This window comes from Chenopodium album, chromosome 24 (assembly GCF_948465745.1).
Source record: "Chenopodium album chromosome 24, dcCheAlbu1.1, whole genome shotgun sequence".
NCBI classification, from domain to species: domain Eukaryota; kingdom Viridiplantae; phylum Streptophyta; class Magnoliopsida; order Caryophyllales; family Amaranthaceae; genus Chenopodium; species Chenopodium album.
This window is the reverse complement of record NC_137857.1, coordinates 17543650-17557535: the sequence shown is the minus strand read 5'-3', so window position 1 is coordinate 17557535 and position 13886 is coordinate 17543650.

The following is a 13886-nucleotide window of genomic DNA, read 5'->3' as shown; positions in this document are numbered from 1 at the left end:
TCTACAGCTTTCAAAGGCAATTACAATCAGGAACTCCCCGCGGTTGCCCCGCGGTCTCTCCGCGGGCGCGGGGGAGTTTAGAGAGGTCTCGGAAAATTGGAGAGGGCGCGGCCCCTATTTCAGCAAATTTCTAAGTTTTGGATCAGGAACTTCCCGCGGTTGCCCCGCGGTCTCTCCGCGGGCGCGGGAAGTTTTGGAGAGGGCGCGGCTAGCATCAGGTATAATTTCTTCAATTTTTGACAGGAACTCCCCGCGGTTGCCCCGCGGTCTCTCCGCGGGCGCGGGAGAGTTCCCGAGACCGCGGCACTATCGGGAGAAGGCGCGGGTTCCTGGGTTTCTTTAACCCGGACGCACCCCTCTCCCTCTCTCTCCTCTCTTATTTTCTCATCTCCTCTCTAATTTTCCCCTTTCTCTCTCTACATACACTCAAACCCTAACCCCAAATCATCATATCCTTACTCCTTTCTTCAAATTTTCCATCAAATTTTCACAAAATCTACCTTATTTCTCCATTTTCATCACTTCTACTCAAGTTTCTCGTGGTTTTTGGCAAATTTCGGTAGTGTGTGGTGCTCTAAGCTTGATTTGAGTCTCCAATATTGGTATACTTCTAACCTTTGTATTATTCTTGTCAATTTCACTTGATTTCTTTACATTGGTTGGTTTATCTTGATTTTGAGCATGATTTTTGTGTTTCATGGTTATTTTTGTGAAATTTGGTATTTTTGAGTGATGATTGATTTTTCTTGATAAATCTTGCATATATTTGATGGATGATTGTTGATATTGGTATTTGTTGTTGGAATTTTGGTTGTTGTGTTGATTGAAACAGGTACCTTGTAGTTTTTGGGGGTTTGGTTGGATTTGAAAGGAGGATTGTGAGTGTTTGAGGTGTTTGTTGCTTGTTTGAGGGAGTTGGATTATTTCTTGTGAATTTTTGTGAATTTGTGTGGTAAAAAAATGAATTTGTTGAGAAAAGTTAAGAGTAGCAAAAAGCGCCCGAACCAATCTCCCGGCCAATCTTCTCAAGGCCAATCCTCAAACCCTCAATCCCAAACACATTCCCCAAACCAAGATACCCCTCCTCCTCTACCACCTCTAAAATTGTGGAACCGGTCTAAACAATTGCCCGTCTATAACAAAATGAAAGACCGAAAGTTTAGACCCACCCGCCATTATTTTCGTGATGACATGGCCAAGCTAGGCATAGATAATGACCTTGATGTACTCCTTGAAAACCTAAGCTTGGGTGAGTTTTTGAAATCTAACCCCCGAACCTACTTGGAGTCTTCAATTGAGTTTTTCTCCACCTTTGAATTCAATAGGGTAGGGGAAACCGACTACATCATCTCCTTCCAACTCTTCAATGTTAAGCACACCATGAACCTAGCCGAGTTTAATGTTGCCCTAGGTTTCAACCCAAATGGTGATATCTTCGAGCCCCTAATCTCCCTTGCCCAAAGTGAGTACAATGAGGTCGCTTGGTGGAGAACCATAGCCCACAAAAAACAGTTGGACTCCAAAATATCCCTTGCTAGTGAGATCATCCATCCGGCCCTTAGGATCCTACATAGAATTCTCGGGTACTCGGTTTATAGTAAGCAAGATTTGGGAAAGTTGTCTCGAGAGGAGATCATGGTTTTGTGGATGGCTACTAAGCCGGAGTTGGGATCTAGGATAAACTTTGGGTACATTTTCATGGAGTGTTGCAAGGAGATCATGCATGGGGTTAAGACGGGGGAGATTCATTGTGGGGGCATGGTGACCCGTTTAGTGCGGTATTTTAACCAAGAGTGGTTCTTAGAGTCTTGCACTCCGGTTGGAGGGAGTGAAGACATTTGGATTAGTTTGAGGCAGGTTAACACCCTCCATTTCATAACTAGTACTAGGAGAGCCGGTACTTACTCTTGGCTAGTAAGGAATACCCACCATTGCCTTCTCCCTAACCCGGCCGCTACCTCCATCTTTCGCCAAGCTAGGAATGTTTGGATGGTCCCTAGGGACAATGGTAGGATAGATGAGGATGAGATGGAGGAGGATGCAAATTTTTCTGAGGGAGCCGGGTTTGAGGGAGTGCATGAGGAGGAGGAGGAAGGAAGAGGAGAAGAACAAGATGAGCAACAACAACAACAACAACCGTTTCATCAACAACATGAGCATTTCCAAGAGGATGCTCAAGGAAGAAGAAGAGAGAGAAGACAACAACGACAACATCAACATCAACAACAACAACAAGACTTCCAAGGAGATGTTTATCTCCGGGAAATGGAGGCCATGAGAGCCCACATGGAACGCATGCAATTGAGCATGCAAGGTATGTTTTCTGACCACCAAACTTTATCTTATCAAACTAGCGCCTTGTATGACGCTAGTGTACGTAGGGGGGAGGTCGCACCCCCGGTCAACTATCCTTATGTGCCGCCCCAACAAGGGCCGGTACCTTCCCGGGGTGGTGACGGCCTCCCTACGTACCCTTATTGGCAAGGGGTTGAGACCCCCGATGTGCCAAGGCGCAACTTCCCGCCCTATGATTATAGGGTCTCGGGGGGAGTGATTACAGGGGTGACCCCGCTTATTATTATGTTGACCCCCGTCACCCCGAGCCCCTTGTTCAACAAGAGCCCTTTGACCAATTAACCCCATCCCAACAAGACCTATTTAAGGGTCATTATGGATTTCCTCCCGGTTTCACCGGAGGTTGGGATGAGGGTGATGGTTTTGGAGTTGATGATGGTGCCGGCCCTAGTGGCCAATAGTCCCCTTTTCGCATGTTTGTTTCCCTTTTTGTTCTCCCCTTTTCCCTATTTTTGCATGTTTGTCGGCATCGGGGTCGATGCTTTCATTTTGTGAGGGGGAGGGTCAAAAAGGATGTGTTAGCATGGGGGCGGCACCTTGGGCTCGGTGGGAAGTTTTTGATAAGGTTTTTGGTGGATCTTGGCTATTGGTCTCGATGTTCTGTTGCTTGTTGTTGATTATTTCTTCGGATGATGGTTTTTGGGAACTTCTTAAAAAAAACAACAAAGAAATAAATTTTTGGTTTTGATGATGATGGGTTCTTCTAGGTTTTTGTATATAGTTAGTGTTTAAGTGTTTTTATTGTTTGCTTTTGTTTGGAAGTTACTAACAATTTCATTTTGTATATATATAGCTTTCTTTTCTTTTACTCACCTTGTTCGTAGCTCATGCTTTGGATTGCGGAACCCTTTGGAGAAGCTCGTTCTTACTCTTTGGGTACTTTAGTCTAGCACGGACGCTTGGTGAGGCCTTTCTTATTTTAATCCTTTTTATTTTCACTTCTTTGTTTTCTTGGTTGCTTAGATTAAGATTAGACTTAGGGGAAGTTGAACGGTTCGAGGATGTATGAATTTAACACCTAGTGTGTTTGGGGTCTTTGGCGATGTAGCCATTAGACCACTTGTATGTCGATTGGGATAAACGTGTTATGATTGCATCTTTGCCCTTTCCTCTTTCCCTTTCTTATCTTTATCTTAGTTTTCCATCTTTTCTTTTCTTTTCTTATCTTTTGTTCTTGTCGGTGTGCATTTCTTTTTGAGGCTTTCTTTTTACTATTTCTCTTTTTGAATGTCGGACTTGTATGCAATGGACTCTTGCTTTTGAATAATAGTCTTCCTAGGTAATTATGGTATGCACGGTTTGAGATTACGTTTGGTTGATTCTAGGATAAAGCATGCTAAGATAGTTGTCTAGAACTAGGGGGATCATGAAGCCGGATTCTACTCGTTTGTGGCATGTAGGTAGTTGCTCCCTATCTTTGATTTGACAACCTTAGTGAGTTTTTGCTACAACCATGTGAGATGTATAATTGTTCAAGCTTTCATCAAATTCTTGCATGAGTGGCATGGATCCTTGATTTTCGCAAACCTAATCTAGATTCTTAGCATATGATTCCTAAGACCGTGACCGAACTACCTAGGAAGGACAAAGGCAGCTTTTTCGGGGAGGTATTTTTCTTTTTTTCTAGGATAGTCCCTTTTATGTTTACTTTTTTTTTTTTGGATTTGGGATACATTTACCTACTTGTTACCCCTTTGAGCCTTCTTCCCTCTTTTCAAGCCGCATAATTAGATATTTTGAGCCTTTTGTTTCATCCTCTATCTTTTTGGTTTTTGTGAAGCAAGGGTCAATGTTTGGTGATTGTGGTGTATGAAGTTGGGGTTTGGTTCGATTTGGTACACATATTTGAGTCGTTTTTGTGAATAATGGTAAATGCTTTTGTAAAAGCCGTCCGAATTGGGAAAGAGGCAAGGACTAATGCTTTAAAGGTGTATGAGAAATTTCAAAAAAAAAAAATAAAAAAAAAAATTTACTCCAAGTGTCTTTCACCTCTCTTTGCATTGAGGACAATGCTTCCTTTAGCTTGGGGGGGGGGGAGAAAGCGGTAAGTGTTCACGCTTTTTGGTCTTATTTTAGTAGAGTATTGCTATGAATAAGCTTGGGGGTGTTAATACATTTTTGTTTGGTGATTACTTAAGTTTGGTGTTGAGATTTGGCCGGTCTTTGCTTCACATTTTAGGATAACCACCAAATTTTAAATTTTTAGCCTACCTTAACCCTTCTTGCCTTACGTTACAACCTTGGGGAAGACCTTTGGACCTAGGAGTTGAGTCTTTCATCGGTGGAGGGAATCATAGGTTGTGGACTAAGGAAAGGGGATGCGAAATCAAGATGTCGAGTAGCCTAAAAACTTTGATTTTTTTCCGGTTCCTTCGCGGAATCTATGAGATGCTCACTAAGGGGAGATATGAGATTAGTAGGGGGAACGCGGTAAGACTGTTTGGGATGAAGGTGGAGTGTGATAACTAGTTCCTATGCTTAGCATATTTATGTTTCAATCAACCTTAGGTATCTTATAACGTGCATACCATAATTCACTTTAGAAAGGTTGCTATTCATTTGAATTATAGTCTCTTTGTAAAGTCCATTTCGTGAAGATTTTGTTTCCTTTTTCCTCTTTCTTTTCTTTCTTTGGTTTGCCTCTTGGGGGTTTGGTGGAGAGTTATGGGTAAACTCTTAGGATACCCTTACGAGAGCATCACTCGTCCTCTAGAGCGATCTAGGGGTTCAAAATGGCTTGTTATAGCTAAAAACAACCGTGATTCCTACGACAGTGAGTCCTAGTGTAAATTCTTACCCCTCTTTTTCTTTTTATTTGTCCCTTCTTATTCCTTCTTTGCCTTTGTTTTGCTCGGGACGAGCAAAAGTCTAGCTTGGGGGAATTTGATGAGTGTCATTTATGGCACTCATAGGGTAGTCTATTAGGTTATTTCTTTCCCTTTTTGTTGTTTTCTTCTCTTAGTTTTGGTCCTTTTTCCTTTAGTTTCTCCTTTTTCCTCTTTTCTTTATGATTCTCGTGTTTTTATTGTGTTTTCCTTTATTTTGCTCTTTTTCCCTTTTATTTCCTTCCTTTGTTTACTTGTGTAGGTATTGTGAGATTCACCTTGGCAAAGGATACAATTCGGGACCTCAATGATCAAGCAAGGAAGAAGCATTTGGCAAGGGAATAAACGCGTCGTCAATTGTCTATCCCTAGATCAAATATAATTTATACACCTAAACAAACCTAATACAAGTATAAGGCAAGTATAGGGGTCGAACCACAAGGAGACATGCATAAACACCACATTCACTACTTAATACTTAAGCTACCTCGGAACAAGAAGTGTGAATAACTAAGAGATTAAACTAGAGATTAAGAATGATTAAAAATCAATATAACTAAGCACCAAGGGAAGTAGGTAGATGTAGTTGCCAATTGATCATGCAATAACAAGGAAGCAAAGCAATGGTAAACTAAGCATGCAAGAATATCGAATTAAAGCTCAATCTAACCGCCTTCCGGGGTTAATCAATTTCTCCTAACATAGCCTCCATGTTTCCACACTAGAACCATAAATTAGAAGGTGCAATCAAAGAACTATCGATAACAATGAACCTTAACTAAGTCAACTTCCGTTTCTTGTTAGCAAAGATTCACCTTTAATCAACTAACAATGTGCACTTGCAAGAAGATTAAAGAATATCAAACATACAAAGACTTTAATCACCATTAACAAAACCCCAACATCATAAGCATGAATCAATCAACAACTACACCATCCCCACATCCTTGGCTAGGTGACTACTCACAAACCATATTGAAGACAATATCAATCATCAAATCAATAAGCATCAACATGATCAATAAGCAAAGAAGGAAAATTAAAATAAGCAAACAAAACTAGATACAAAAGTAAAGAAAGAGAGTAAGAGATTGCTCATTAATTGAAGATGAAGATTTACAAAGATTCAATCAAGCTCCTTCTTCAATATCCAAGTTCATCAATGGAAATCCACACTTTCTCTCTCTACTAATGGAGTTTCTCTCTCTAGATTAGGGCTAAAATGTACATGATAATCTCATTACAAACCTAGGGGTCTTTATAAGCCCCTCACATTACTCTAAAGAAAGATTAAAATGCACGGAAATACCCACGAGAGCGGCCGCTCCATCGAGGGTGAGCGGACGCTCTAGAGGGTACTAATCAAAACAGTCGCCTTACTGGAGCGGGCGCTCCAGGTGTGGAGCGGGCGCTCCTCTCTGGTGGAGCGGACGCTCCATAAGTCTGGAAAACAGGGGATCAGATGAGAAAATGGAGCGGGCGCTCCTCTCTGGTGAGCGGCCGCTCCTCTTGAAAGCTCCGGACTCTTCTCCAAATCCATGCTCCTCTCTTCCGCTATTCCAATGCACTCAAAAATTAAAGGTTGATTAAGCCTCGAGCATAATCACACGAGCACTCCATTCAACCTACTCAAACACTCATACACAAACATAAGTATAGAAAAGAGGGAAAGCGACAAAGCAAGGCCAAAAACAAAGGAAAAGGAGGGGAAAACACAAAAAGGAACAAGGCAAAGAAAACTAAAACAAGGTGCTTAAAAAGGCTCAAACAAGTGCCAAGTGAAGGGAAAAATCCTTAAAGAAAAGGATAAAAGAGTGGTATAAATATCACTCATCAAAATCCCCCACACTTGCCTCTTGCTTGTCCTCAAGCAAGAAGAATTAAAACAACGAGCAAACACAACAAACATAACATGACAAGGTTTATGAAAATCAATCAAGTACCAAATGTTCAATTCGGGCCCAAATATAATGACATTGATCAAAGAATACCTACCTTTCTCAATTCAAGAGGGAAAACACGCTTTAAGATGCTCAAGGTTGAAAGAGACAGACCTAAGCTAAGCATAGAGAACTAATGATTTCATCCTCCGCCTAGCCCCATCCAAGACGGTCCACGTTCTCTCCGCCAGCTTCAATTCATCCCCTAATTGGATCCTCATGATTCTGCGAGGGAACCGGAAAAAAATAAATATATGTGGAACAATGAGGCTATCCCGACATCTCAACTATGCGTACTCTCTCCATAGGGTTGAAATCCATCTCCCTCCACCGTTTCCTTGACCACACCCCTCTAAAGTCCAAGGGTCTTAGTTAAGGTTGTAATGTCATGGCTAAAGGTTAAGGTAGGGAATTAATTTGAAAACTTTGGTGGAAACTCCTAAGTGAAGCATAAGAGTGGTCATCTCTCAATAACAACATAGGAATCTAACCTAAATTTCATATCACAACCTTCAATACAAATTACATGACAATACTACTCTCTCTGTTTTTTTTTTTTTTTTTTTTTTTTTTTTTTTTTTTTGAATGGTGTTTGGTTTTCATAAATTACAGCTTCCTTGCCAAACCTTTTGCACACTCTTTCATGAATAGACTTTCAAGACCTCATTCGAACCCAATTACACAACTTCCTTTCTTAAAATCAAGACTCTCAAACTCGAACCTCACAAGCCGATGCTTCACTAACTACAAGGGTTGGTAGAACATAGGCCGCTAGGTTTGTAATGTGGTTTAACCAAGAAAGGGGAAATAAGGCTCAACATGGCTAGCAAGAAGGTATATGTAAAAAAAAAAAAAAACCAAATTTGTAACAAAACACAAGGAAACAAAGAAAAATGAGAAGAGATGCCCTCTTCCTCCTCTAGAGTTATATGATCACGGTCTTGGGAGCTAGATACCAACACAAGGATTAAGACACGCATAGTTAAGGATCCAAAATGCCGCTCCACAAAAGTGATGGAGGCTTGAACATTAAACGCTTACATGGGACATGAAAATAAGCAAATACCAACCAAGGGAATCCTATTCACTACGGAGAGCAACACCATCTTACCACTTTCCCGTGAATTAGGGGTTCAAATGTCCTCAAGAGTTCTAAACCAGGCTACCTTAGCTTGAAATGTGTCTAGTTCAACCCTAAGCACTCTCAAACCGTGAAGACCCTCTTCAACTAGGAAGGTAAGCATTCAAAAATATGTCATAACAAAATCATATAGGTCCACATTTCCAAATGAACGAGCAAATTCTCAATTTTCAAAATTTTTTCTCTTGTCATGATTATGAATGTTACATAAAGGAAAGGAGAAAAGCAACACACAAAGGAAAAAGGAAGAAATCAAAACGGTTCATAAGAGAGGCATGTAAATCACATAAATCCCAATCGACATACAATGATCGTTGAATACAACATCAACGATCCCAGGTTCCTTAGAACCAAATCAAATAACCTCGAACCATTCAACTTCTTCCTAATCTAAACTAAACTATGCAACCATTCAAATATTTAAAGAGTTGAGAAGGGGAATTTGTCACCCAAATATGCTTAGAAAACGCAAGTCCACTATCAATGAAGCTCCATTGCTTGGAAAAATTTGGGGAAAGCGCCAATAATCCCTACAAAATGTCAAAATCCAACACAACTCGGCAAATATTCGGTTAGTAGCAAGAGAAATATAAAATGAAATGAAAAGAAAGCAAAATAAAGAAAAAAAAACTACTAAAGAAAAAGAACAAAGAAAATAAGAAAAGGTTTGGATTAAAGGGGAATTTGGATTTTTGAAATTGGGAGCAAAAACAACACAAGGTTATCATCAAATCATCAAAAATTTTTTTAGAGAACATAGAAGGTGAGCATCTACCAACATCGAGAAAAAATAGCATGCAAGAGACACCTATTGGCCATGAATATGCCCCATAGAACAAAGCCCTTAAATGAAACAATGAATAACCACCCCCCACACATGAACGAAAAACCGTCCTCGGTTTGATCAAAAATGGGAAATAGGTGGGAGGAAGGGCTAAACTCGGCCCGAGGGCCCTAGTCCTCCATGTGAGAACTAGAGCCCTCTCCATATGGACGCCACTCATAGTCGACGTCGATAGGAGGGCCATGGGGATCCCATCCACCGGTGTAGCCCGGTGGAAAACCACGGTTCTGGTACAACTCTTGTTGATAGTCCGGAAGAGGGTCTAAGGGAGGGGGTATCTCAAGAGGCTCGGATGTATACATGGGGTAGTTAGGATCCCCACGGTAATCACATCCCCCCGGTGCCTTGTAATCGTACCCCTCAGAGGTGGGGTAGATCACACGGGGGGCCCCTTGGGATGAAGGCCCGGACCAATAGGGCCAAACCGGTCGACAGGGAGTCCCGTCAGCATGCGGTTCCTCGTGACAAGGAACCGGCCCCTGTTGGGGCGGAAAATACGGGTAGTTCACCGGTGGGTCAAAATGCCCTTGGTTTACATGCCAATCATAAATGTTGGCGTTGTAAACCGAGTTCCCATCGGCGACTTCCGTCAACCGGTTTAATTGCATGGACAAATTTTGAAAAGCGGACTCGATGTTAAATGAGGAAGAAGAAGAAGAAGCCATACCTCCCCCACTAAAGGGGGGGACGTTCACTTGTTGAGACTCTTCCCCATAGTGGAAGGATTGATGCTCGAAATGTTGCTGAAAACCTTGTTGTTGTTGTTGAAATTGTTGTTGTTCTTGGAATTGTTGTTGTTCTTGTTGGTAAAATGCTGCTCTTGTTGCCGCCTTTGCCTTGGGGCCCGGGGAGCTCTCTCTCTCAATGACAAGCTACCCTCCCCAAGGTTAGCTCGGGGAACGCGCCATTGATTTTCATCTTCTGGCGGGTTAGTGATGTAGTCATTCGGGAGGAGGCACCAAGAAGAATCGCGGACCATCCAAACTCGCTCATCTCCTCCCACGCGAGTAGGCACCTCGCGAATCATCCCGGCCGTCTTGAGGGCCCCTAAGTTCAGGTAGGGCTGCTCATCGACTGGGGTAAGCTTGGCTAGCTTCGCTCCATAGCCTAACTTGTAGGCTATCCATGTAATCATCCCCCCCAATTGAATATCACCAGTGAGGGAGACACCAAGTTGCGTCTCATGGAAGCGGTCTGTGAGGAGGCCCCCGAAATTCATCCCATGGTCGTAGTTGATGTACCCGTCGGTGGCCAACCACAGTAGAACGAGCTCTTCTTGGTTGATTTTCCCGAGCTCTTGGCGGGAAAATAAGGCACACACCATTAGCCTATGAAAGTACCGGAGGGCTCGATGGATGATTTCCGACGCCTTTGCCGATCTTGATTTGAATTTGGTGTTGCCTTGGGTGATGGTGCCCCACCACTCTTGCTCGTCGTAGCCTTGCCACATCCTCTCGTTATCATAAGCTCTGTGCACTGGGCTCTCGGGATCCCACCCGAACATCCGGTTGAGCTCGCTCATTGTCACCTTCCGTGGGTTGTTGAACATACGGAAGTTAAGCTCAAGTTCTTTCACCCCTCGCCTCTCGATGGATTGAAGGTTGAATGAAGAGAGGAATTCGAGGGTGAGCTCCCAGTAGGTGAATGGTGCCTTGGGCTCGGCCTCCGGGTTGTGGGTGAATTTTGATGGAACCTTGATATTGAGGAAGGTTTGCCACCCGAAGGACTCGACCATGTCTCGGACATCGGCATCGATGCCCAAGGCCTGACAACATTCTTTGTCATAGAAACGGGTGGACCGAACGGCCCGCTTGGAGAGCTCATTATAACACTTTTCTTGATAAGGTGAAGCAAATTTCACCTTATAGGGCTGAGGAGGTGCATTGGGCACCGCCGCGGAGCTGGATGCGGCTTGAGAGGATGACCCCTTTTGTGATTTTCGGGAGGAAGACCCCGGCAACAAATCTCTTAATCGGCGAGACATGATTGATGCTAGGAGCTTGCAACAACAAGGACTACAAAAGGATAGGTACCTACAAACAACCAAGAATCCAACTTCAAACACTCATCTCATGAATATAAATCATCCACAATCAAGACAACTAGCCAAAAACAAGGGCATTAAATAGTGAAATAGAAACCACTCGATGAACAAAGATTAGGAAAAATTAGGACATATGAGGGGGTTCAATCATCACTTCGAAATATTTGTACATTCAAAACAAGGTGATGGAAGCATTAGCACTATCCAAATGCTTAATTTAGCAGGTTGAATTAGGAGTTGTCATCCAATTGCAAAATCCTCAATAAAACAATTCATCTTGGCAAGAACCTTACAAGTACCAATTTCGTATCAAATCAAGCAATACTAGCATGAATAATTGTAGTTTATCTTGAATTAAGCACCATGAACAAGTATTATGCTAGCATGAACGAGAATCAAACCATGATACAAGTATGAAAATTTTGCAAGTGAAATCAACTACAAACTTCATCCAAACAACATTATAGCCCAAACATGACAATTTCAAACACATACTACTTAAATTCAACCCATTCAACCACCATAAACAAGTAGTACATGCAAGAACTAGTAGTCATGAAATTCCATCAAATTTGAGTCTTCAAAACACAAATTAAGAAACAAAATGGCTAATTATACTTACAAAATCAACAATTAAGTGAAGTAGAGTAAGAAATTCATACCAAATTGCTTCAAACAAACTCAAAGAGCAAAAACCCAAATCGGATTAAATTCGCCGATCTCGACACTAAAAGATGAAGAGTTGATTTTGAGGTGAAATTTGGAGTGAAATTTGTGATTTTGATTGCGTGAGGGTGATTTCAAGTGAGAAATTGTGAGGAATGAGGGAAGTGGATTTCTTAGGGTTTGAGTGAGAGTATGAAATGAGGGGACAGTGAAGAAGAAAAGAGGAAAAACGAGCTTTAAGCTCGATTTTTTTTCCGGAAAATTGATAGGAGCGGGCGCTCCACGAGGGGGAGCGGGCGCTCCTCACAGGAAGGAGCGGACGCTCCCTTAGGTTGGAGCGGACGCTCCATTAGTCTGAAATTAGGCTCTGAATTGGGGATAATGGTGCGGACGCTCCACAATGTGGAGCGGGCGCTCCACATATTTGGAGCGGGCGCTCCCCTCTGGTGGAGCAGACGCTCCACTGGTATGAAACTTACCTGAACTGCAAGAATGTTCCTTTCCTTCACTTAGCCGCATTTCCTACTCCATTCCTACCCTACAACATCAAACAACAACAATCCAAGTAACCAAAAATCCAAATTAATCCAAATCCACAAATCAAAAGACTAAAGAAAATAACGAGAAACTCGGGTTGCCTCCCGGAAGCGCTTTTGGTTAGCGTCGTTAGCTCGACGTTCCTCGAGTTGATCAAGGAGGGTTGAATTGACGATGCACATCACTTAGAGTAACTGAAACTAGTTCATCACTTGGGGATCCTTCAAAATAAGGCTTGAGGCGTTGGCCGTTGACTTTGAAAGGGGAGTGGCCATCTTGGGAAATTTCATATGCTCCATACGGGAATACCTCCGTAACAATGTATGGCCCACTCCATCTTGATCGGAGCTTGCCCGGGAAGAGCTTCATCCTCGAGTTAAAGAGGAGCACCTTTTGCCCTTTGACAAAATCTTTCTTGATGATTTGAGCGTCATGCCACGCTTTTGATCTTGCCTTATACATACTTGCATTCTCATAGGCACTCAACCTCAACTCCTCTAGCTTATGAAACTCTAAAGCCTTTGCTCCCCCACACTATGGAGATCCAAGTTGATTTGCTTGATCGCCCAATGAGCACGATGCTCCATCTCCACGGGCAAATGACAATTCTTCCCATATACAAGCTTGTAAGGGGTGGTCCCAATTGGCGTTTTGAAAGCGGTCCTATAAGCCCATAGAGAATCAATGAGCTTAGAGGACCAATCCTTCCTCGTTCTGGCAACTGTCTTCTCCAAGATCACTTTGAGCTCTCTATTTGTGACCTCCGCTTGACCACTTGTTTGGGAGTGATAAGCAAGCCCCCGCTTGTGAGATACCCCATATTTCTCAAGTAATCACACGAAGGTGTGATGTTTGAAATGTGACCCCCCATCACTAATAATCGCCCTCGGAACACCGAATCTTGGGAAGATCACTTTCTTGAAGAGGTTAACCACCACTTTTAAGTCATTTGTTGGAGAAGCTATGGCTTCCGCCCATTTGGACACGTAGTCAACGGCAACCAAAATATATTTGTTCCCATTTGAGGAGACAAAAGGGCCCATGAAATCTATCGCCCACACATCGAAAACTTCAAGCTCAAGGATAGGGTTTTGTGGCATTTCATCCCTTCTCGAAATATTCCCCACCCTTTGACATCTATCGTAGGTCTTGACAAATATCCAAGAATCCTTGAATAAGGAAGGCCAAAAGAGCATTGATTGAAGAACTTTTGAGGCGGTTTTCTGAGCACTCATATGCCCGCCACAAGGAGAAGAGTGGCACATATGGAGCACACTTTGAAACTCATCGTCGGGGACGCATCTCCTCAACAACCCTTCAATCCCTCTCTTCAACAAAATCGGTTCATCCCAAATATATCTCTTTGCCTCGTGCTTGAGCTTTCGACGTTGTTGTGAAGTGAAATCCGGAGGTATGGCACCACAAGCCAAGTAATTCACAATATCCGCATACCATGGAGCCGACTTCACCTCAAGAACATATAGCACATCATCCCTTAGAGCATCCTCTATTGGCAAACCATCATCCTTGAACC